Genomic DNA, 21,681 nt, shown 5'->3' with positions numbered 1-21,681 from the left:
GGGCTTATCTCTGGATATTCTTGGGGGGATGGCATATTCTATTTTTGAGGTGATGTGATCTATTTATATTTCATTGTCTTTCCCTTGGTCGGGGGGATGGGAAGCTAGAGAATCTCTGATTAGGCAGGCATGTGGGTGGAATGCCCCCAAATCTGTCATGCCTTTAAGAGGCTTCCTGAATGCCTGAGAGAGAGTCTGGGATAATAGAACGGACCCGGGGAGCTTGGCACAAAAAGCCCAGGGAAGTGAATTCTCCAATTGCCATGGGAGCGTTCTGGGAGGATGAACTCCGTTCTCTTCTGGGAGCCAGGTGGGAGCCAGATGCTGTGGTCTGAGGACCTCCGAGTCCTCACCAGGCACAGGGAAGGTTCGCTAAGGGTTTCTTTAGAAAGCCCAGGCACCATCCAGTCTGGATCAGACAAATTCCCTTTTATATAGGTTTCTAATGACCTTCCCCTGATGTATTGTTTTGTCATTTGTAGATTCTCTTTGCCCTTGTAAACAATGAGTGGGGAGGAGGAACCCCACTCTCAGACTTTGGAATTCGTAGTAGAAAGGAAGAAAGAGGAGAGGGAATGGATATTAGCCTGGGGCATACAGAGATTGGGGCAGGAGCAGAAGAAGGGAAGGAAGTGAATGGGGACCAGAATGGGGTCAGTCATGGAGTTCAGATAGCCAAGTGGGTTGAAGAGCCACAAAGGGGGATGGGAGGAGGGATGGGAGCCTTAATTGGAGGCTCAACAATTAGAGTCCGAAAGTAATAAAAGACAATAACCCAAAGGCCAAAGACAAGTCTCCTCAGACTGTTTCCTAAGGAGATGCTGGTGCCCCCAAAGCTGAGTAAAGTCAATTAGTCCATCAATCAGTAAGCATTTATTAAGCACCTACTTACTGCATGTCATTAAACACCTACAAAACAAACAAAAAAGGCAAAAAGCACTTTTAAGATCACATTCTAATAAAGGAACTCACAGTCTAATGGTCAACAAAAGCTTAAAGCCCAAGTCCAAAGTTTTTCACAAATGGTTGGCAATGATGGGATCTCAACCATTAAACCAGAATAATCACCTTAAGTAGAGCTTGACGCTGTACAGTTAATTAAGTGGAGTCAAAGAGGAGAAGGTCATGATGGTGCCACCTCAGCACCATCCCTGTCACCATGATCACCAAGATCACCATCAATAGTGGCATTGTTTTCATACTGCTGACACTGGCACCACCGTCTTTGTCATGATCATCACTACTGACTTTTCATATCATTGTCACTATTATCCACATATAGCAGTTAGGAATTGAGCCCAAGAATCCTTGTCTTCCCAGACCACCATGAAAAACAGGATCCAGGGAAGCAGGTGCTGGTGGTTGGGTGGGAATTGTGTTGATGCTAGATAATTGAGCAGAGATTTGGATCTGAATGGATCTGGCTCCTATCCTTTGGGAATAGTTTGGGCCCTTGTCCCACCTGGACTCACATAAGCTTGGAAGGGAGAAAAGAGCTAAAACACTCCTTAGATTGAGAGAGTGTGGTTTGGGGTCTGGGCAGGGAGAGAGGGTAGGGAGAAATCTCATGCCCCTAACTTAATCTGGTGAAGGATGAAGGACGTGCAGATTGGGGTGTGAGTGCAGGTACACGCAGGAGGTTGGATTAGAGTAGAGTTCCTGGAAGGTATGAATATAATACCCAGGCATTGTTCTGGATGGGGTTGGCTTACTTCTCATTGTGGATCTGGTGATCTGATACTATCCCCTCCCCATTGTACCATGCTCCCTCCTGTTCACCATGAACTATTGAGCTTCTGAAATTAATACAGTCAGGTTCTCCTGGAATTTCCTTTCACCCTTTAACACTGCCCTGATCTGACTTGTCTTGTTTGCTAAGACTTCCTTCTTTCCCTCCCTCCCTCTCCCCTTTCTCCCTTCCTAGGTAGGGTCAGGACAGGGTTTTTTTCTGGAGCCCTAAGGTCAAGTTACAGTTCCCTAGGGGACAATTGTTCTTCATTGGTGGAGGCCCCTCTGTGTGACTCAGCTTCTCCCCCTTTTCTAGCAATGACTCACAGGTATGACTTCACAAGATAGAGAGCCGAGGTCAGCAGTGTGCTCTGGGCTCTAAGGAAGATGGTCACAGGCCTTGGTATGTAGTTAGTGAAGCTTTGTAGCCCTCAGACCTCTGTTTCCAATGCCATTGGACTTCCCTACCCAATAACCCAGACAAAGTGAAGATTTTCTGGGGCAGAGGGAATCCAGAAGGTGTTTAAAGATGAAGAGAATTGGGCTGGAGTTACTCCCCACACCTGAAATAGCCACCATCTCCCTTTCCATGAGGGTCATTCCACACTAGGTTCAAAACTCACCTCCTCCAAGATGTCCATTGAGGCTAACCCCATCCAGTTTGGGTGAGTCCAATACTCTGACACTCTCTTGAAAAAAACATACAGACATGCCTACGTAACCATAGGTCAGCTCCTTATTGTAAGGAAAATAGATTCTCTGAGCCCCTTTTAAATGGTCTTCATTTTGAGCTGTGCCTCTAGTGATAGGGAAAGAGGACGTTATGTTACCTTCACTCTCTTACCCAGACTTAAATGGGCTATGTGGAGATGAGTCTGGGGTCAGCTCAGAATTTGTTCTGTGTCTGGGCTCTGGGCTCAGTCTGTTTCTAGGGTTGGGGCTTAGTGCATGATACAGATTAGGCCTCCATCTATGTTCAGGATTGGGGCTTGTTCTGCGTCCAAGCTTCAGGATGAGAGTAGAGTTGGGTCAGGCCCAGTTCACGGCCAGGGCTGAGATTTACTCTGTGTCAAGAGTCAGAGCTCAGTCTATGTGCAGGGTGAGGGCTCTGTCTGTGACTAGGGTGAAGGTTCAGTCTTGGCCCAACATTAGAACTCAAATTTAGGATTCAAGTTGTGACCAGAGTCAGGGCTCAGTCTGGGGCCAAAGAAGTGGATGAAGCTCACTGGTCAAGCTTTCGATGGACAGGGATTAAACATGCATCTTTATCTAATAAACACCATGACCTCACCACTGGTCCAGGCCAACAACCCTTTGCCATAGCTAATGTCCAGTAAAAACTGAAGGCGGCTCATGGACAATGTTCAAGATAAACTCAACCATGGGGAGATATCTGGAAATTGTAAACAGCGTAATTCACCAGATCATTCAGGAAATATTGCTCAACCACAGCTCTGTGACCAGATCGAATCATTCAGCATGTCCTGAACTTGCAGCCTTATACAGGACCCTCTGCTGGAGCTAAGGGTGGTGGGGAACAGGGAGAAGAGCTGTTAACCAAGAGCCCTCAGCTCACTCTTCACCAAACACGGAATGGCAGAGCTGGGGGATGCCTTAGGACAGAATGTCAGGACTAGGAGACACTTCAGAACATTGAACGTCAGAGCTAAAGGAACCCTAGAACGCAGAATTTCATAAATGGGTGACACCTTTGCTCACAGAATGTCAGACTTGGGGAATAATCTTAGAACATAACATTTAGAATATTAGAAATAAGAAGGACCTTGGAAAATATGTCTGAACTAAACAAGGGACCTTTGAGATAAGCTCATTTTACAGAAAGGAAAACAGCCCTGGAAGAGAGATAGGACTTGCTCAAGGCTTCATAGAAAGTTAGCAAGGACCCCCAAGGCCTGGCCTGAGACTGTTTCTGTCTGCTTGCCCCTTCAGGACAGGCAGTTCTGTTTATGAAAAGATGAGGGGCCTTGCAGGCTAGGCTACCCTGGGTGGCCCAGGGGCAGGTGAGGCAGCCTCTACCTGGGTCGGAGGGACCACAGCCATCTTTCCCATAGCCTCCTAAGATGATCCTGTGCTGGGATGGAGCCAGGAACCCTTGATGGGCCCAAGAAAAGTCTTGATTCTGGGGAAGTATCTTTGGTGGCTGAGGGGAACGGGAGGGGGATGGAGAGGAATGAGAAAAGGAGGGAGGGAAGTGGGGAGATCCGTAATCCCAGATCTGGTGTTCATTACCACAGCTCCCGCTGTTCCCATGGCAACGTGCAAGGCCTCACGGCAGAGTTCCCTCTCTGCGCTGTGGGCCCTGCGTGCCAGCGACTGTGAGTGTGTGTGTGAGTGTGAGAGGGGGAGAAGGCGTCAGGGTAGCAATGAAAGCGTGTGTATGTATGTGTGTGTGTGTGTGTGTGTGTGCATGTTCAAGCAAGCGTGTCAGAGTGAGAGAATGACACACGTCAGGGGAGAGAATGCATCAGTGTGCAAGAATGTGCCTGTATCTAAGTTTCCATCTGAGTGTATATGTATCAGTGACTGTGCATGGGGGGCTCTGTCTGCCTGCTTCTGTGTATGTGTGTGCTTATATGTATGTGTATGTTTGTACACATGTGTGTATGTGTGTGCATGCGTGTGCCTAAGCCCTTGTGTCTCTCTGTGTGCGTGTGTCTGTTCCAGCATGTACTCTGACTATTCTCAGAGAGCTTCTGTCTGAGGGTCTTTTGGGATGCTGTGCGTGTGCAGAGATTTTGTGTGTGTCAGGGTATGTGACTGTGTGCTGGCACATGTGCAGATGCAGGTCTGTATGTCCGTGGCCTGCTCAGGGATCCGAGGGGTATCTGTGCCTGCCCAAGTGTGCGTGCGTGCAGGATGGGAGGGGGAGCCAGGGAGGCTGAGACAGAAAGCTTAGTCCTCTCCTTCAGTCTCAGGCGGGACCATCACTAGTCGGCCTCACTCTGGAGAAGTTTCAGAGTTGATGGAAAACAGCCGCCAGGAGCAAGGGGAGGCGTGTGTTCTGCAGGGGGCCAGGGAGAGATTCTGATTTCTAAGAAAATATAATTAATGTCCAACCAGCTTGGGGATCACAATTCAGAAACCAGAGGCGGCCCTTTGGTGGAGCCAGGCTGGGGAAGGAGGGACGGGGAAAGGGGAGAGAAGAGGGGCTCCCAGCATTCCCCCCGCCGGCCTGAACCTGAGACAGGAAGTCAGCCCCCAACACCTGCCTACGCGGGGACCCTAGCCCAGGCCAGCTCCTCTTGTGGGAGATTGTTAATGGAAGGGACAGACAGAGGACTGGCAGGGAGGAAAGAGCCATCCGGCGTCTAGATTTAATAAATGGGCCCCTCTTCTCAAGCAAAACTCCAGATCAGCTGAGTATGGAGGCCAAAACCTACTTCGTTCTGTTTGATGAGTCTAAGATGGTCTCCTACAGGTGATGCAGACTGAAGGGCAGACGGCTGTAACTTGCCCAGAGTGATGGAGCTTTGTTCCAGGTAGCTGACATCAGGATGACAGACAGTGTACTTCCTCACTACTGAGATCCTCTCCTAGCCCCAAGCATCCCAGCAAAACCTTTCCCCCACCCCATCCTTGCCTGCCTATTGTCTACTATTGCCCTATCTGGGAGCCAATTTATTCATTCCCGTAACTGTCCCCCATTGTGATGGACTGCTCACGTGGGATGCCTGGGTCAGCACAGACATAGGCCCAAAGGCTCTCTATTTCTCCCAACCCCTACCTTGCTCATCCAAATTTCCTGCTGGTGCCCCTCTGGCCCAGTCCATCTTCCTACTTCTGGTCTCTACCCTTGACAAGGTGATTTGTCCTGTTCTCCGAGGGCTTTGCCCAGACTCCATAGCCAGCAGTGTCCTTTGTGAATCTGGCTGCCTCTTAGATGAAAGATGACAAGCCTCTGCCCTCAAGCAGCATTCAAGGATCTGCCCCCTTGCCCGAGCTCAGGCTTACCCTCTGAATCTGGTGGCTTTGGGAGAGAAGGAATTTCCTGGCCCCTAGCCACAGATTTTGTAGGCTTATGTCCTGCACATTTCGCTTGCAGGTGTTGCGGGGTTTTCCCACTCAGATTCCTCACCACTAGAGTTTTCTAAGTCCTGACCTTCTCCTCTCCTCACCCCAGTGCCCCAAGGCATGAGGAGGCAGGAGACAAGCTGGGAATTACACAAGGGTCCTTTAACTCTGCTCTATCCAGACTCTTTCCAAGTCAGTGCCGCTTACTACCTGCAGATACTCCTCTGGTGGGGAAAACCCCAGAACTCTCTATGCTCCAGTCCAGGTTAGGCAAGTTTTTATTAACTTTGTGGGTGAGAAAATGGAGCCCCAAAGCAGGTGGAAAAATTGATCCAGTTTCCAAAGACTCACAGGAAAGTGTAGGAATTAATGTCTGGTGTCCGGGATCTCAACCTTGAGCAGGATAAGTGCATCAGGGATTGACATCAAGTTCTCCAGATTCAAAGTCCTGGGGAGAGGGAGGAAATAAGAGAAATAAGGAAGGAAAGAGGAGTGGGGGTGAGGAGGTGGAAGAAAGCCCTAAAGGGCCCTGGGCTGATGGGGAAAGGAAGGGTGTCAGTGGCTGTCAGGAAAGTAATTTGTCCCACATCTGGAGAGAACAGTGTGGGAGGGAGGAGCTGGGGGGGCAGTGGGCTGTGTGTGGGAGAGGTACATACATCCAGAGCCTGGAGGCCAGGCTATGGGATGCCTTCTTACTGGTCCTTCAGTATCTCTGAGCCACTTTTTGCCTCAGTTTCCCCACCTAAGACTCTTGATAGGGAAGGGATAGAAGGCAATCCCTTCCCTATCAAGGGAAGCTATCAGTGGGGAAAGTTTTCACCCCAAAATGGGAGACTGGTCTAGGGTCTCACAGCCATTTCTGAGGCAGAGGAGAGAATCTAGGATTCTTGACTCCTCCTCTAAGCATACAACTTGGGGAGGGGGCCACTAGATTTAGTGGAGAAGATGGTCTGAAGCTGGTGCTGCAGCTGGAACCACCCATTCCCTCCATTAGCCCAACCCCCCCACTTCCTAGCCGCTTTCTGGGGACTGGTGCTGAGTGCTTGGGCTGCCAGGGCATGCTAGGGTTTGCAGAAACACATTTGCCTCCAGGCCCCCGGCAAACAGGAGTGCCCTGGCGAGGTGGGGGAACAGGCGGGGGCTCATCACAGACCCCCAGGGGGTTGTTCCAGGCCTGGAAACCCAGCCAGCTTCCCCACCGCTGCTGCTGCTGCTGCCGCCACCGGGGCCGAGTTTCACTCAAATTTCAGGCCAAGCCAGTGTTGAGTTTCAGCTGCGCTTCCAGGCAGAATTTGGGGTGGGCCTCTGCATCAGCCCCAAACCAGAGAGAACTCCAGGAAGCCAAGAGGGAGCTCTGCAGAGGTTATGAGTTCTCTTAGGCAAAGGGAATTTCAAAGCACAAACACAGGATAGTCAGACTCAGAACTCTAGCTAATGAGCAAAATCTTAAAGAGCAAGACTTTTGAGATTAGAAAGGACCCCAGTTCTGGTCCCAACCACAAACACATCCCAGGCTTTATATGCACCCATGATCTCAGCTCTGGTTTAAGCCTTGGGCAAGTCCCTTCCTCTCTGTGAGCCTCAGTTTGCCCATCTGGAAAATGAGGGGGTTGGAGTATATGCTCTCTTCCAGTTCTAGAATTCTGCTTGATGATTTCTCCACAGGTTCAATGATTATAGAAACCATCTGGTTTGATCTCCCTCATTTTGCAAAGGAGGAAACTGAGGCTGGAATTTGCTCAATGTTACATAAGAAATTAGTGGCAAGTCTGAGACAAAAAACTCCAAGTCTAGCGATTTCCTCCTTGGGGGTGGAGAAGGGAAGTCTTTGCCCAAAATAGCTCTAGTCCCCTGCCTTTCTTGGGACAAAAGGAGAGGTGAAAAGGAGGGGCTTGTCCCTGAGCTAAATGGTCAAAAAATCATTCATTTCTGCATCTTATTACCCCACCAGACTGTGAGCTTCATTGGGTCATTACTCTGTCTTGTCTAAACAGGACTGTGCACACAGTAGGTGCTCAAGACATGCTTGTGTTAGTGAATTGAATGGATAATAGCAGCTCTCATTTCTAGGGCACCTTAAATTTTACAATACACTTTGCTCAGTATATTAGCATAGTCTAGAGGGTATGGGTTCAAATGCCACTTGACCTGAATGGCCTTGGACAAGTTACTTAAGCCCTCTGGGCTTCAGTTTCCTCATCTGTAACCAGAGAGCCGTGGGCTAGATGACAAGTCCCTTCCAGCTCAATCTATGATCCTCTTATTCCCGTTTAACAGATGAGGAATTGGCAGAGAGTGTATTCATCCAGGAAGTACCTAACTAATCCAGTGAAATTGAGTTTATGACTGAACAAATTATTGCATATATAAGTGTCATAGAATTAGTATTATGCTGAAAGAAATGATGGAGGGCATGAGTTCATTTCTTAAAAAATTTTGAGTTCCAAATTTTCTCTCTTCCTTCTTCCCCTCCCCTCCCTGAGACAGTAAGCAATTGAATATAGGTTATACATGTTCAGTCATGCAAAACATATTACCATAAAGGGCATGAGCTCAGAGAAACCTGGGAAGACTTATATGAACTGATGCAGAGTGAAGTGAGTAGAACCAGAGCCACTTATGCAGTAACAATAATGTTGTAAAGACAATTCTCTTTGAAAGACTCAGGAGCTCTGATCCACACAATGCCCCACCAGTTTCAAAGCACTCACGATGAGTTGAGAACTGGTGCTTTCAGATTTGCAGTTTGAAGCATATTTTCTTTTCTTTCTTGCTTTTTTTTTGAACATGGTCAAAGCAGGAATTTGTTTTGCCTGACTATACAAATTTGTCATGGATTTTGGTTTTCTTGCGTCCTCAATAGGTAGGAGAGGGTGAGGAAGGAGGCAGAGAATTCAAAAGTGAAAATACAATTAAATTGAATTTTTAAAAAATTAGCATCTCCAGATGAGATAAAGGCTCAAGAGTTTAAAAGGGACTTGCTCAGAGTCACACAACTAGCTAGCAAGTAAACCTTGAATCCCGGTCTTCCGACTCCAAGGTCAATGGTCCTTCCAAGATACTATACTGAATCTAAGGCAGTCCCATTGTAGGGATGGGGAAATTGAGGTCCAGAGACTTGCTTGAGAGAAGAACCAGAAGTTCATATCCTACTAAGGTACTGTCATTGGGGAAGGCGGATGGAGCGGAAGGAAAGAAAGGTGAAGAGGCAATAGAAGGAATCTCAGCACTATTTCTGGACTCAGACTCTAGGTTAGGATTCAAAGGAATGAGAGACTTACTGTAAGACTTCCATTCTAATCCCTTCCCCTCTCTGATCTCAATTTCCTGATCAGCAAAGGGGGCATCTGGCCTCTCCTGGTTAGCTAAGATATAAGCAAGAGAAGAGGTGACGTGCTGGGATTTGGTTTTCAGTCACTACTGAAAGTTGGGATATTGAGGCCAGGAGACAACCTACCCTAGAGGAAACAGGGAAAGGATTCACTGGTACCTGAAGCCTGAGGCCTAGACATCTGGTGTATGGTCCCAGAGAAGACAAAACTCTGAATGTGCCTGGATGAACAGACCAATCTAGAGAAGGCAGAAAAAGACCACCTTCTCCCTTAAGCAACTCTATTCCTTCCACCTGCTTTTCATTCAACAGTCAGTAAGGGTCTACTATGTGCCAGATTGGGACAGCTAGGTGATACGGTGGATAGAGTACCCAGCCTGAAATCAGAATGAAGTGAATTCAAATCTGACTTGTTTACTAGTTGGGCATGTCATTTAACCCTGTTTGCTTCAGTTTCCTCATCTGTGAAATGACCTGGAGAAGGAAATGGAAAACCACTCCAAATCTTTGCCAAGAAAAGGGGTCACCAAGAGATAGGCATGACTGATAAATGACTAAATGACAACGTGCTAGATGCTAGAAAGCCAAAGTTATAAACAAAATGTCCCCTGCTCTTGAAGAGTCACCTTTCTCTACTCCCCATCTCAGTCTTCTGATCTGATCAGCCAGGGAGTGCAGGTAAACTGAGGCTGGAGCTTCAGGTGAGGAAAGTGAGTGTAGTATGGTACCAAAGAGTCAAAGGATGAGAGTGATGATAGGTCCTCATGTACCCTGCCCTGGTTAAACCACCTCCAGAGTCCCAAGCTATGTCCTGGATGTGGTGTTTTAACTGGAGAACACTCTAAATATATGAACAGGATAGCAAAAGGCCTTGAGATCATGCTATATGAAGACTTGTTGAAGGAACTGGGGATCTCTAGCCTAAAGAAGAGAACACTTGAGAAGACATCTTCAAGTTATTTGATGGGTATAAGATATTCTGCCTGGCCCCAGAGAGTAGATCTGGACCCCATAGGTAGAACCTGCAGAGGGCATATTTAGGCTTCATTTAGGCTTACCAAAGCTTCCTAACAATTCTAGCTGTCCAAAAGTGCCTTCCCAGCTGCTTTGGGAAGGAATATATTCTCCTTCATTACTCTTCAAGTGAGGGCTGTGTGATCACTTTCAGTCAGTTCTCAGTCACCCAGGTATGGGTTGGACTAGACAGACTTTGAGGGCCCTCCAACTCTGAGAATATTTTTATTATGTGGTTCTGTTCTCTACCCCCTCCCCGGCCTTGCCCCATGGGCTCAGGTGGGTGGGGATTGTGCCTCAGAAAAAAGGCCAAGTGGGCAGATGACTAGTTCCCTAACACCTGCGCCCTAGGGAGATAGAGGCAGGCCCTCACAGCTTATACTCTCCTCTTCCTGATTCCCCCAGGGCTGCTCTGTGGGAGAACAGGCCAAGCAATGAGTCAGCAGCACCCCTTACCCCACCCTGAGAGTGCCCAGCCTGGGATCAGAGAAGGGAGCCAAGGAGAGGGGGGAGTTCCCCCTCCCTAAAGAGGATCCAAGAAAAACTGTAATCTTTCTTGAATTACCAAGCCCTTTCTGACCTCCCAATGCTGAAGATGGCCCCTTCTGATAAAAGGTCTCAACTTAATCAATCAATCAATCAACGCCCATTTATTAAGCACTAACTACATGCCATTCAGTCATACTAAATACTTGTTGACTTGATTTGACACTGCTGGGTCAGCCTGAGACCTTCCTCTTAATTAGTCTCTTTACCTTAAGACTAATCACTTCAGTCCACCCTATTCATTGCTACCAAAAGTAATTTCCCTTAAGCACCAAGGATCTGTCCATGGGATTCTCCTACTCAATGGATTCCAGTGACTTCCTACTGTCGCCAGGAGAAAACAGAAACTCTCTTCACAATAGTGTTGTTGGACATTATGCCCCCTCCCACATCTTGTAATCCAGTCAAACTGGGAGCCCCTCTGTTCCTCACACATGACAACACCCCATCTCCCACTACTGGGCCTTTATCATGGCTTCCCCCATGCCTCAAAGGCACTTCTTACCTCTACCACAAAGACTCCCCTGCTTCCTTTAAGATGCCAAGCATCTTATCCATCTCTGTGGATAGAGTGCTGAGCCTAGAGTCAGGAAGTCCTTAGTTCAAACATGACCTCAGATGCTTACTAGCTGTACAACCCCAGGCAAATCACTTAGCTTCTTTTTGCCTCAGTTTCCTCCTATGTAAAATGGAAATAATTGTGATAATTAGCACCTACTTCCCAGGGTTACATGAGGACCAAATGAGATAATTGTAAAGTGTTTAGCATAGTACTTGGCACATAGAAAGCACTATGTAAATGTTAGCTATTATTATTTTGTGCTTAAAACATTTCTTATCCCTGTCCCTCCCCCTCATTTCATAGATTTGGAAACTGAAGCCAGAAGAAATGGTATGATGTGACCCAGATGGCATGAATATGAAGTAACAACATTGGGATCTGAACCCTCTAACTCCAAATCCAATGCTCCTTTCACTGTCTTAAGATGGGCTCTCCAATTGATGATGAGGACGATCATAGTGATGATGGTGGGTGGTAGTGCTAATAGTGGAGGTGGAAGTAATGGTGGCAATGGTGATGGTGGTGGCAGTGGTATGATGGTGGCGATGGTGGGTGGTAATGCTAATGGTAGTGGGGGTGATAGTGATGGGGGGTGTTGGTGGTGGCAGTGGTATGATGGTGGTGATGGTGATGAGGCTGGCAATGGTGGGTGGTAATGCTAATGGTAGTGGGGGTGATAGTGATGGGGGGTGTTGGTGGTGGCAGTGGTATGATGGTGGTGATGGTGATGAGGCTGGCAATGGTGGGTGGTAATGCTAATGGTAGTGGGGGTGATAGTGATGGGGGGTGTTGGTGGTGGCAGTGGTATGATGGTGGTGATGGTGGGTGGTAATGCTAATGGCGACGGGGCTGATAGTGATGGGGGGGTGTTGGTGGTGGCAGTGGTATGATGGTGGTGATGGTGGGTGGTAATGCTAATGGCGATGGGGCTGATAGTGATGGGGGGTGTTGGTGGTGGCAGTGGTATGATGGTGGTGATGGTGGGTGGTAATGCTAATGGCGATGGGGGTGATAGTGATGAGGGGTGTTGGTGGTGGCAGTGGTATGATGGTGGTGATGGTGGGTGGTAATGCTAATGGCGATGGGGCTGATAGTGATGGGGGGTGTTGGTGGTGGCAGTGGTATGATGGTGGTGATGGTGATGGGGCTGGCAATGGTGGGTGGTAATGCTAATGGCGATGGGGGTGATAGTGATGGGGGGTGTTGGTGGTGGCAGTGGTATGATGGTGGTGATGGTGATGGGGCTGGCGATGGTGGGTGGTAGTGCTAATGGTAGTGGGGGTGATAGTGATGGGAGGTGGGGTGTTGGTGGTGGCAGTGGTAATGATGGTCCCTGCCCTTAAGGGAATCACTGTGTAATTGATGAAACAAGATTCACACAATTAATACTTTGTTTATAACATTTGCTTAATTCTGTACAGTTTTCATGTTCTCTTTTATTATCCTCATTTTACAGATGAAAGAACTGAAATGCAGACACATCATAGGATCAGAAGAGTGAGAACTGAAAGTGTCTTTACAGAGAATATAGTCTAAATACCTCATTTTCCAGAATCACCAAACTTGTTGTTCAGTCATTTCAGTCATGTCTGACTCTTCCTGACCCCACCTGGGATTTTTTTGGCAAAGATGCTGGAGTGGTTTGCCATTTCTTTCTCTAGTTCATTTTGCAGATGAGGAAACTGAGGCAAATAGGCTCATGTAACTTGCCCAAGGTTACACAGTTGCCTTTGGAGCAAGTAGTATCATCCTTATGTAACAGATCAGGAAATTGAGGCTTAGGAAAATGAAGCAATTTGCCTATGGTCACCCAGCTAGCAAGTGGAGGAACTGAGACAGGGTTCCAAGCCCAGCTTTCCTTTCACTATACATCAGTGTATCCTCAGCTCCATCAGACACTGGAGCTGTTCTTAAAGAGATGTTTGCTGAATCAAAAGGAACTGAATTACAACTGCGAGAGGAGGAAGAGCTCAGGCCAGAACCTTCCTCAGTTCTTGTGCTTTGCTCTGAACTGGTGCGTCCCTTAAGCGCTGAAAAGGGGTCCTCAGAAAAGCGCTTCTTGACTACTTCCTCTGAAATGTGACCTTCAGCTCAGTGTTTTGGGGACAAACAGATATAGGGTTGGACATATTTTCACAGCCATGTCACATGGAAGGGTTGGCCAGCGTGTCTCTTGGGCTGAACCTATACTCTCAGAGCTGTATTCAGAGAAGGCTTGGAGGCCTCCCTCTCCAACATCAAGGCCCTGGACAGTTCAGGCTCTCCCAATCCCCGGAACAGTCACATGGACTTGGCCCAGGTATGGACAGACATACGGCTTCCTTTCCTGGGAATTGGCTTATTTGCAGCTTAGAATGGAGAGGCAGGGAGGGGCCCAGGCTCCCCTCCCTCCCCATAGTTCTTCATGATTCAACACCACAAATGTGTTTTAAGTGCCTACTATACGCAAAATGCTGGAGATGTAAAAATAAAAACAGCAAGAACCCTGTCCTCGAAGAGCTAAGGGGAGAGTGGAGAGAGGCATGCATAAGCATAGAGGGGGAAATGTGCCAGGAGCAAAGGAGAATCCCAGACCTCAGAAAATTAATAACTGTACAACACTGGGCAAGTCCCCTAACCCCTGTTTGCCTTGATCCACTGGAGAAGGAAAGGTAAACCACTCCACCATCATTGTCAAGAAATCCGCTATAGTCCAAAGGGTTACAAAGAGTCGATATCACTGAACAGCAGCAACATTGTATATATCTTGTATTTATGTACATGTTGTCTCTCTCATTATAAAGTAAGCTCCCTGAGGGCAGGAACTATATATATTTTGTGCCTTTCTTTGTATCCCCAGTCTTAGTACAAGGCAACTAAGTAAACGCTTGATTGATTGATCGAACCTTGGCTCTTTACCTTGGCCTTGAAAGAAGATTTCAAAAAGTGGCGAGGAGAAAGTCCATTCCAGGCATAGTCAGTCAGGAAGTCAATGTACATTTATTAAGCATCTACTGTGTGCTAGGTATTGTGCTAAGTGTTGGGGGTATAAAAAGAGGCAAAAGACAGTCCCTGTCCTCAAGGAACTTACAATCCTAATGGGGGGAGGGGAACGGAAAATCAAGGAAACAAATACGTACAAACTATAGGATAAACAGAAAAAAATTAAGAGAAAAGGCACTAGAATTAAGAGGGGTTGGAAAAGGCTTCCTGTAAAATACAAGATTTTAATTGGGATTTAAAGAAAGCCAGAGAAGCCAGGAAGTGGGTATGAGGGAGGTCTTTAAGAATACATAGAGTTGGGAGAATGTAGGATCAGATCTGGGAACAGCTCCAGCCATCCAGTTCCTCTGTAATGTAGAGTTTGTGAAGGGGAATCACTTGCAAATGAGTCTGTAAATGTAAGTTACAGCCAGATTGTGCCAGGCCGAGATTTTCTTTTTGCACTCAAAAGGAACTGGAATGAAAGCAGATGCCCATTGATCAGGGGGAATGGTGGAACAAAGTGTATTACATAGATCTAATAGAGTATGATTGTACCACAAGAAATGACAAAAAGGAAGCATTCAGAGAAACCTGAGAGACTTTTGTGAAATGATGAGAGTGAAATGAGAAGAACCAGGGGTGTTATTTGCACAATGACCACAGTAATACAAGGAAAACAATGAGGAAAGATCTTAGAACCCTGAGCAAGACTGAAGCAGCTTCTACGCGGAGGTGGTAGATTGTAGTAGATGCAGAGAGATGCATATATTTTCAGGCATGCCTCGTATATGTTGATTTGCTTTGCTTAATTACTGATTTGTTGTAAGGGATGCTTACTATAATAGTACCTATTGCTGTTTCCCTCCCAGCCTGATAGAGTTATTTTCTTTGCCTCATTAAAGGGGCCATCCCCTGATTACTTCTTAAACAGGTCTTTTCACTGAATGGGCATTACCTCACCCTAAGTGAGTACCTGAATAGGCCTTGGCCTCAAGGGGTCAAGATCTCCCAGTGCATCCTGGGTCATCTCCAGTCATGCTAATGAATATCTGGTCACTGGATTCAGATGGCAGTGGAGGAGAAGTGAGACTGGTGATCCGCACAGCCTTCCCTCACTCAAATACAAGTGCAAGTCACGTCATCATTTCTCTGCTGGCATGGTCTTCTTCGGCAGTGAAGGACCAACATAACAACAGTGAGGGATGGTTGGGTGGAGGTAGTCACTGGGAATTGATGGTGATGGATTGTTTGTTGTTTTTTAAACACATTAATAAAAGATTTTCAACAACAGAAAGACTAAGGACTTTTTATTTTATCATAGGAGCAACGGGAAGCCAACGAAGGTGTTTTTGAACCATAGAGTGCCATTTGCTGGGCGACCTCTGACTTTCTGAAGATGCCTTTGAGTATTCAAGAGCTTCGTCACAAAATGTCCTCCAGCACCAGGGAGCACTCATGGGCGTTACCCACCAGTCCAACACCCATAGCAAGGATGTAGAGGGGGATGGGAGGGGGCAGGATGGTAATAGAAATGGCTCCCATGCTTTAGGGTCATCTGAGTTCTGTGAGGCAGAGGCAGAATCTAACTTCAAAAGGAGGAAAGGACTTCCCCTGGTTACTGGATTAGTAAGTGACAGAACCAGAACTCAGATTAAGGTCATCTATCCCAATCAATCGATGAACAGACTTTATCCTGTGACAGCTAGGAACTGGGGCTACAGAGTCAAGGAAGAAGCAAAAACAGTTCCTGCCTTCAAGACACTTACACTGTAGCCAGGGAAACAATTTGCATGTATATAAGAAAATAAATACACAGTTATTTAATTATTATATTTATTAATAGTATATTCATTAATTTATTATTTTGTTTATCAATATATTGTATTAATGTAACATTATGTAACAATATAGTGCATTAATAATATAATTTTTTAATATACAATATGTACCAAGTAATTTATGGATGTTGGGCAGGGTCACGAAAGGCTTCATGGAAGAGGAGGCTCTTGAGCAGAACTTGGAAGGATTTTAATAGGCAGAGATGAAGAGGAAGCTCATTGCAGGCATGGGGAGACAGCCCATGAAAAGGCATGAAGGTGGCAGGTTGATGCCACCTTTGGGGAAAGTTAGGGGGCCACTTTGGTTGGAATGTGAAGTATGAAGTTTCCCAGTGCTATTCTCTCCCAAGCTGGATTTCTGCTAACTCCCAACCCCACCAACCTCCAGAGCGTCCATTGTCCGTCCCATTTCTCTACAGACTGGTCAATATCCCCATCACTCATGGACCCACCCTGGAGCTAACCAGTCCTCTTTGATTCTGGCTTCCTTGAATCCCTGATACTTTGTAGCCTCTTTCTGAGGCTTTCTCATCCTCTGCCTGAAGGTCATTGGGCCTTTGGACTTCCTCTAAGACCTGTACAGTTGGGGTGGGATGGTCTGGGTCAGACTCTTCTTCCACTTGGCCACTCCAAAGGCACTGGACTGATAACTATCCCCCAAGGTCCTGCCCTGCTCTCTCTGGTCTCCACATTTTTGTTCACCCTATTTCCCAGACCAGAAATGAACTGCCCACATTGTGTCTGCTGCTGAAACCCTTCTCTTCTTTTCAGACCCAGATCAGAGGTTGCTTCCTCCATGAAGTCTTCTCTGACTGGCCCAAAATGCTTTTCCTTCCTCAGATTTTCCTAAAGCTTTTTGCATTTCTCCTTTGCCCCCTTATATTCTCCCTAGTACCATAATTGTTTGTGTAGATCAAGTCTCCCCTTGATCATCCCTTGTATGACATTGGAGAAGTCTTTTCCCTCATCTGAGCCTCAGTTTCCTTACCTGGAAAATAAGCAAGTTGGGCTGCATCGGAAGCTCAGAGAACTAGAGCTTGTAACAGCTAGGTGATGGACTTCAGTCAGGAAAACTCAACTTCCTGAATTCAAATCTGACACTTACGAGCTAGGTGACCCTGGGCAAGTCACTTAACCTTGTTTGCCTCAGTTCTCTCATCTGTAAAAGGAACTGGAGAAGGAAATGGCAAACCACTCCAGTATCGTTGCCAAAACAAAACAAAAACCCCAAATGGGGTCTGTGAAGAGTCAGACACAACTGAGTAACAATAAAATCATACCCCTCATTTTACGGGGAAACTGACACTCAAAGCAGTTAAGTAACTTGCCTACGGTCACATAGGTAGCAAATGCTAGAGGGAAGATTTGAAACTTCTCGAACAAAGGAACCCCCAGGTCCTCTGAAAAACTGATGGCTTTTCTCTAAGGTTCCTACCAATCCTAAATCCTAAAACTGGCATCGAAAGCTTCCAGGGGAAGGGGTATTATTGGTAGTCTGGGGGGTTTGGAAGGAGAGTCTGAAGTCCCTTATTGACTACCAATAAAGTTATCCAAAGAAGCCCATGGCCTTGTTTCCCCACCACCCTCAGAGAAGAGAAGACATATGTTTCTGAAGAAGCAAGCCCAGACTTTCCTTCCCCTTCCAACCCAAGAACCAGATGTTCCCACTGTGCAGTTGGGGAGAATGAGGCAGACAGGGGTTGAGATGGGGGTGGATGGGTAACAGTGAGGCTGAGCAGAAGCAGTGCTCCTCAGCTCCTTAACCACTGGACCACCCACCCTTTGTAGGAAGAAAAGCAGGGACCTGCCCATCCTTACTTCATCATCCCTTCCCCCCTCACTCCCTGCCTTCTTTATTTCATTCCCCCCCCCAACAACTTTAACTGGTTCCCCTGCCCCTTTAAATTCCTCCCAGTCGGGCTTGGCCCCTCACACATGTTTATGACATCTGGGCCCCGGCTGCCTCCTTTCCTCAGTGAAAAATGCCTTCTTAATGTTGGTTTATTATTCTAAGATGCGGGAAGCAGTTTCAGCCAAGATCTGAGCAGCAGCTGAGCTGAGGCCGAAAAAACCTACCCTACCCACCATCCCAACCTCAGTCCAGTCCCCCCTTCCCTTGGGCCAGCTCATCCACATGGGCAGCCTCCCTGACAAACCAGCAACCATCTGGGGGGCCCTAGCCTCCTCTAGCCCATGGGGTCCATGTTATATACCAGAAAGGCCACTCCTCCCCCAGAGTCATCCAAGGCCAAGGGAGGGCCTGGGATCTGACAGGCAGCAGACATCTCTTTCACCCTCTCTCTTTCTCTCTGGGTTGTCTTCTTTGCCTAAGATTCTACCATCAAACTACAGTTCCTGTAGGGTAAGACCTTCCCAGCTGTTAAAGTGTGCACACCCTTGGGAGAGATAGCACATTAACGCCTCAGTGTGAATTCCTTCATCAGATTCTTCTCCTAGGGCTTTTGAGTAGAGAGCAGATTTTAATGGGGAAGGGAGGAAGAAGAGGAGCTTGGTGGGCACAAACATTTAGGAAGGGTTTGGGAGACTCAGTGAAGGTTGGGGTTGAATGTTCGTTAAAGGTCTAGGAAGCTCATTGAGGTGATGAGGGGTCAGTTAGGCAATAGAGGCTCTGTGATGGGTGAGGACCCAGACTCACTGAGAAGATGAGAGCGCAGAAAGGAGGAGGCAGATTCAGAAAGGGAAAGTGAGGCTCTTGGAGGAGAGAGGACAGATGTACCCTTTCCTTGGCCATTATCCCACTGGCTCCCTCCTCCACCCTTCAGTTCAGGATTCACCCTTTCCACCTCTACCCCTCCTTCCTTCTTCCCCGCCAACTCTCCCCCTCCCCCCAGCCCAGCCCAGCCCAGCCCAATCTTACCCCGAAGGGAAGCATTTTTCTGCTTGGAAAAAAGGGAGGGTTGGGACCTGATAGGGAGATTCTCTCCCTGAGGCCACAACAACTTCTGGGCCCCTCCCTCTCTTTCCCCTCCTCCCTCCTGATGTTGTGGGGGACCCCAGGGCCCAAGGTATTATCTCCATTTGTTAGGATACCCACAGTCTAGTTTGGCAGACAGGTAGGGAGAGTGGAATATGGAAATAGAGCTTGTCTATTCTGAGTCCTCCCTGTAAAGGATAAGGCTGATCTGGCCTTGACCACAGTTGGGCTAAGTAGTGGAAAGCGAGAAAAGTAGAGGGAGAAAGACAGTGGGAGATGGGCTAGGAGGCCTTAGGGATTTAGATTAGTGCAAGAAAGAGAAAATTCAAGTGACCCGAATTCAAGTCTCAGACTGGCTATCTATGTGACTTTGGCCTTGAGTTTTCTAATTTCTAAAATAAGGGGCCAGGACTAGACCTCTAAAATTCCTTCCAGTTCTAGATAATCACAAACATGTATATGAGACTTACAAAACATTTTGTATACACATTTGATCCTTCTAACTACCCCATGAAGCAGGGGCTATTATTATCCCTATTTTATAGATGAAGAAATTGAAGGTGAGGAAGATTGAGTGACTTGCCCAGGGCCACACAGCTAGTAGGTATTTGAGGCAGGATTGGAACACAAGTCTTCCCGATTACAAATCCTGTAGACTATCCAATAACAAATTCAGTAGTTGCCTCTAAATTTGAGGATTCAATTCAATTCCACAAACATCTAGTAAGAACCAAATGTGTCCAAAGCATTGTGCCCAATTGGAAATACAAAGACTGACTAGCGGTACGTTTCTTAGGGGACCTCATAATCTGCTAAGGGGTAACTGACATTTACACAAACAAACATAATCCACAGTGGTGCATACAAAGAAGAAACCCTTAAAAAAAAGTCCAAGAAAAGAGAGGGCATGCTCTGCAGAGGGATAAGAGAAGGCTTCGAGGACAAGATGGCACCTGGTCATTGAATAAAGAGTAGGATGGTGGCAACTAATGGAGCTGGGGGGTGGAGGGGGTGCTATCCTAAGAATTAAGATAGGACAAAACCAGAACTGGGGATGGAAAGCAGTCCAGTTTGCCTGGAACATAAGTACACAAAGAAGACAAGGGGGGCTTCAAAAGGTAGATTAGTGCCAAGCAACAAAGCATGGTACCCAGAAGGGGCACAAGGATGCAATGGGATATTACCATCTGGTCAGAAACAATGATGGGAAGAATTCTGAGAAGCATGAAAAGACTTATATAAGTAGATGCAGAGGGATGTGAGCAGACTCAGGAAAGGGTCTAAACATAATGATTACAACCATGCAATGGAAAGAAGCAAAACGTTGATTCTAATTGCAGGCTATACAATTACTGTAATGAAAGCTGGCCTTGGAGGAGAGCTGAGAAAACACCCTTCGCTCCCTTCTCTGCAAAGGTGGGGTGCTGTAGGTGTGAAACATTGCATATATTTGTTCTCACTTAATAGTATTTATTTTTTCCAATTACATGTAAGAATAGTTTTCAATATTCACTTTTATAAGATATTGAGTTCTAAGCTTTTTCCCTCTCGCTCCCCCCACTCCCTCCCCAAGATGGCATGCAATCTGATATAGGCTGTCCATGTACAATCATATTAAACATGTTTCCACATTAGTCAGAACGTTGTGTATATTGAAAAACCTGCTCAAAATGTCAGTTATTTTGCTGAACTGGGTTTTTTTCCTCTCTTTTTAAAATGTCCTGTTACAAGAACAGCTAGCTCAGTAGGAGAGGGAGGAATGTATTTAGCAGAGGAGGAGGGAAAGAAGCATGTATTAAGTGCTTATGGTGGGGCCGGCACTGTGCTTTACAAATTATTATCTTCTATAAAAACAAAAATATCAATAAAAATTTGAAAGGAATAGAATAAGGCAGTCCAAGTGCGAGGTGAGAAGTCCTGAACCAGAATGGTGGAGAATGGTGGGAGGGGCTAGGAGGGGGATGCCAGATGTGGTGAAAGCAGAATAGAAAGTCGAACTTGGTCATGACTAGATGGAAACCGATTGACAGAAGGAAGAATCAAAGGTCTGGAGTCTAAGTGATGGAAAGGATCGTGGGGCAGTTAACACACAGGGGAAGTTAGGAGCAGACTTGAGGCCTCATAGCCAGAATTAGAAGAATTTAAAAAAGGAAGGAAACAAGTGTTCATGAAGCACTTACTATTATCTCATTTGATCCTCGAAACAACCTGGGAAGGTAGGTGCTACTATTACCTCCATTTTACAGTTGAGGCCAATGAGGCAGATAGAATTTAAATGACTTGCTCAGGGTTACACAGCTAATAAATGTCTCAGGACAGATTTGAACTCGAGTCTTCTGGCACCCTATCCCCTGGGCCATATAGCTACCTGTCTTCTTGGCCAAAGGAAGAAGGTAGGGCTAAACCCAAGAGTTCCAACTCCTTAGTTCACTTTCACCTGTCCCCACCTCAGGCTCCACTGAAGGCCTGTACTCCTGGGAGGTACCCTTAGAGATGCATTCTTTGAGGCAGAGCATCCCCATCTCTCCAGTCCTCCTGGAAGGGCCCAGAAAGGAGGGCAGAGTGCATAGATTCATATTTATAGTCAGGGAAATCCTAGAGGGTAAGGAATATCTGCTGAGGGATCAGAGGAGATGGTACCTGAGCTTAGAATAAAGAGTAGGATGGTGGCAACTGATGGAGCTCAGTTGGGACAAAACCAGAACTGGCCATGGAAAGCAGTCCAGTTTGC

The 21,681-nt window shown here is 46.8% G+C and overlaps 2 long non-coding RNA genes across 3 annotated transcripts in view; one reads left to right on the top strand and one right to left on the bottom strand.

The window, feature by feature from the left end:
* Positions 1–21,681, bottom strand: part of LOC140532246 (uncharacterized) — a 129,843-nt gene that overhangs the window by 93,760 nt on the left and 14,402 nt on the right. For both annotated transcript variants that reach the window (XR_011976450.1, XR_011976449.1), the window contains exon 2: positions 6,112–6,208. This is a non-coding gene — a long non-coding RNA (uncharacterized lncRNA). The remainder of the gene's footprint in view (positions 1–6,111; positions 6,209–21,681) is intronic.
* On the top strand, positions 11,592–12,767 carry LOC140532238 (uncharacterized). Its single transcript, XR_011976448.1, has 2 exons — positions 11,592–11,680; positions 12,670–12,767. It is a non-coding gene; the product is annotated as an uncharacterized lncRNA (long non-coding RNA).

This window comes from Notamacropus eugenii, chromosome 1, assembly GCF_028372415.1.
Source record: "Notamacropus eugenii isolate mMacEug1 chromosome 1, mMacEug1.pri_v2, whole genome shotgun sequence".
NCBI classification, from domain to species: Eukaryota; Metazoa; Chordata; class Mammalia; order Diprotodontia; family Macropodidae; genus Notamacropus; species Notamacropus eugenii.
This window is presented reverse-complemented; position numbering and strand designations above follow the sequence as displayed.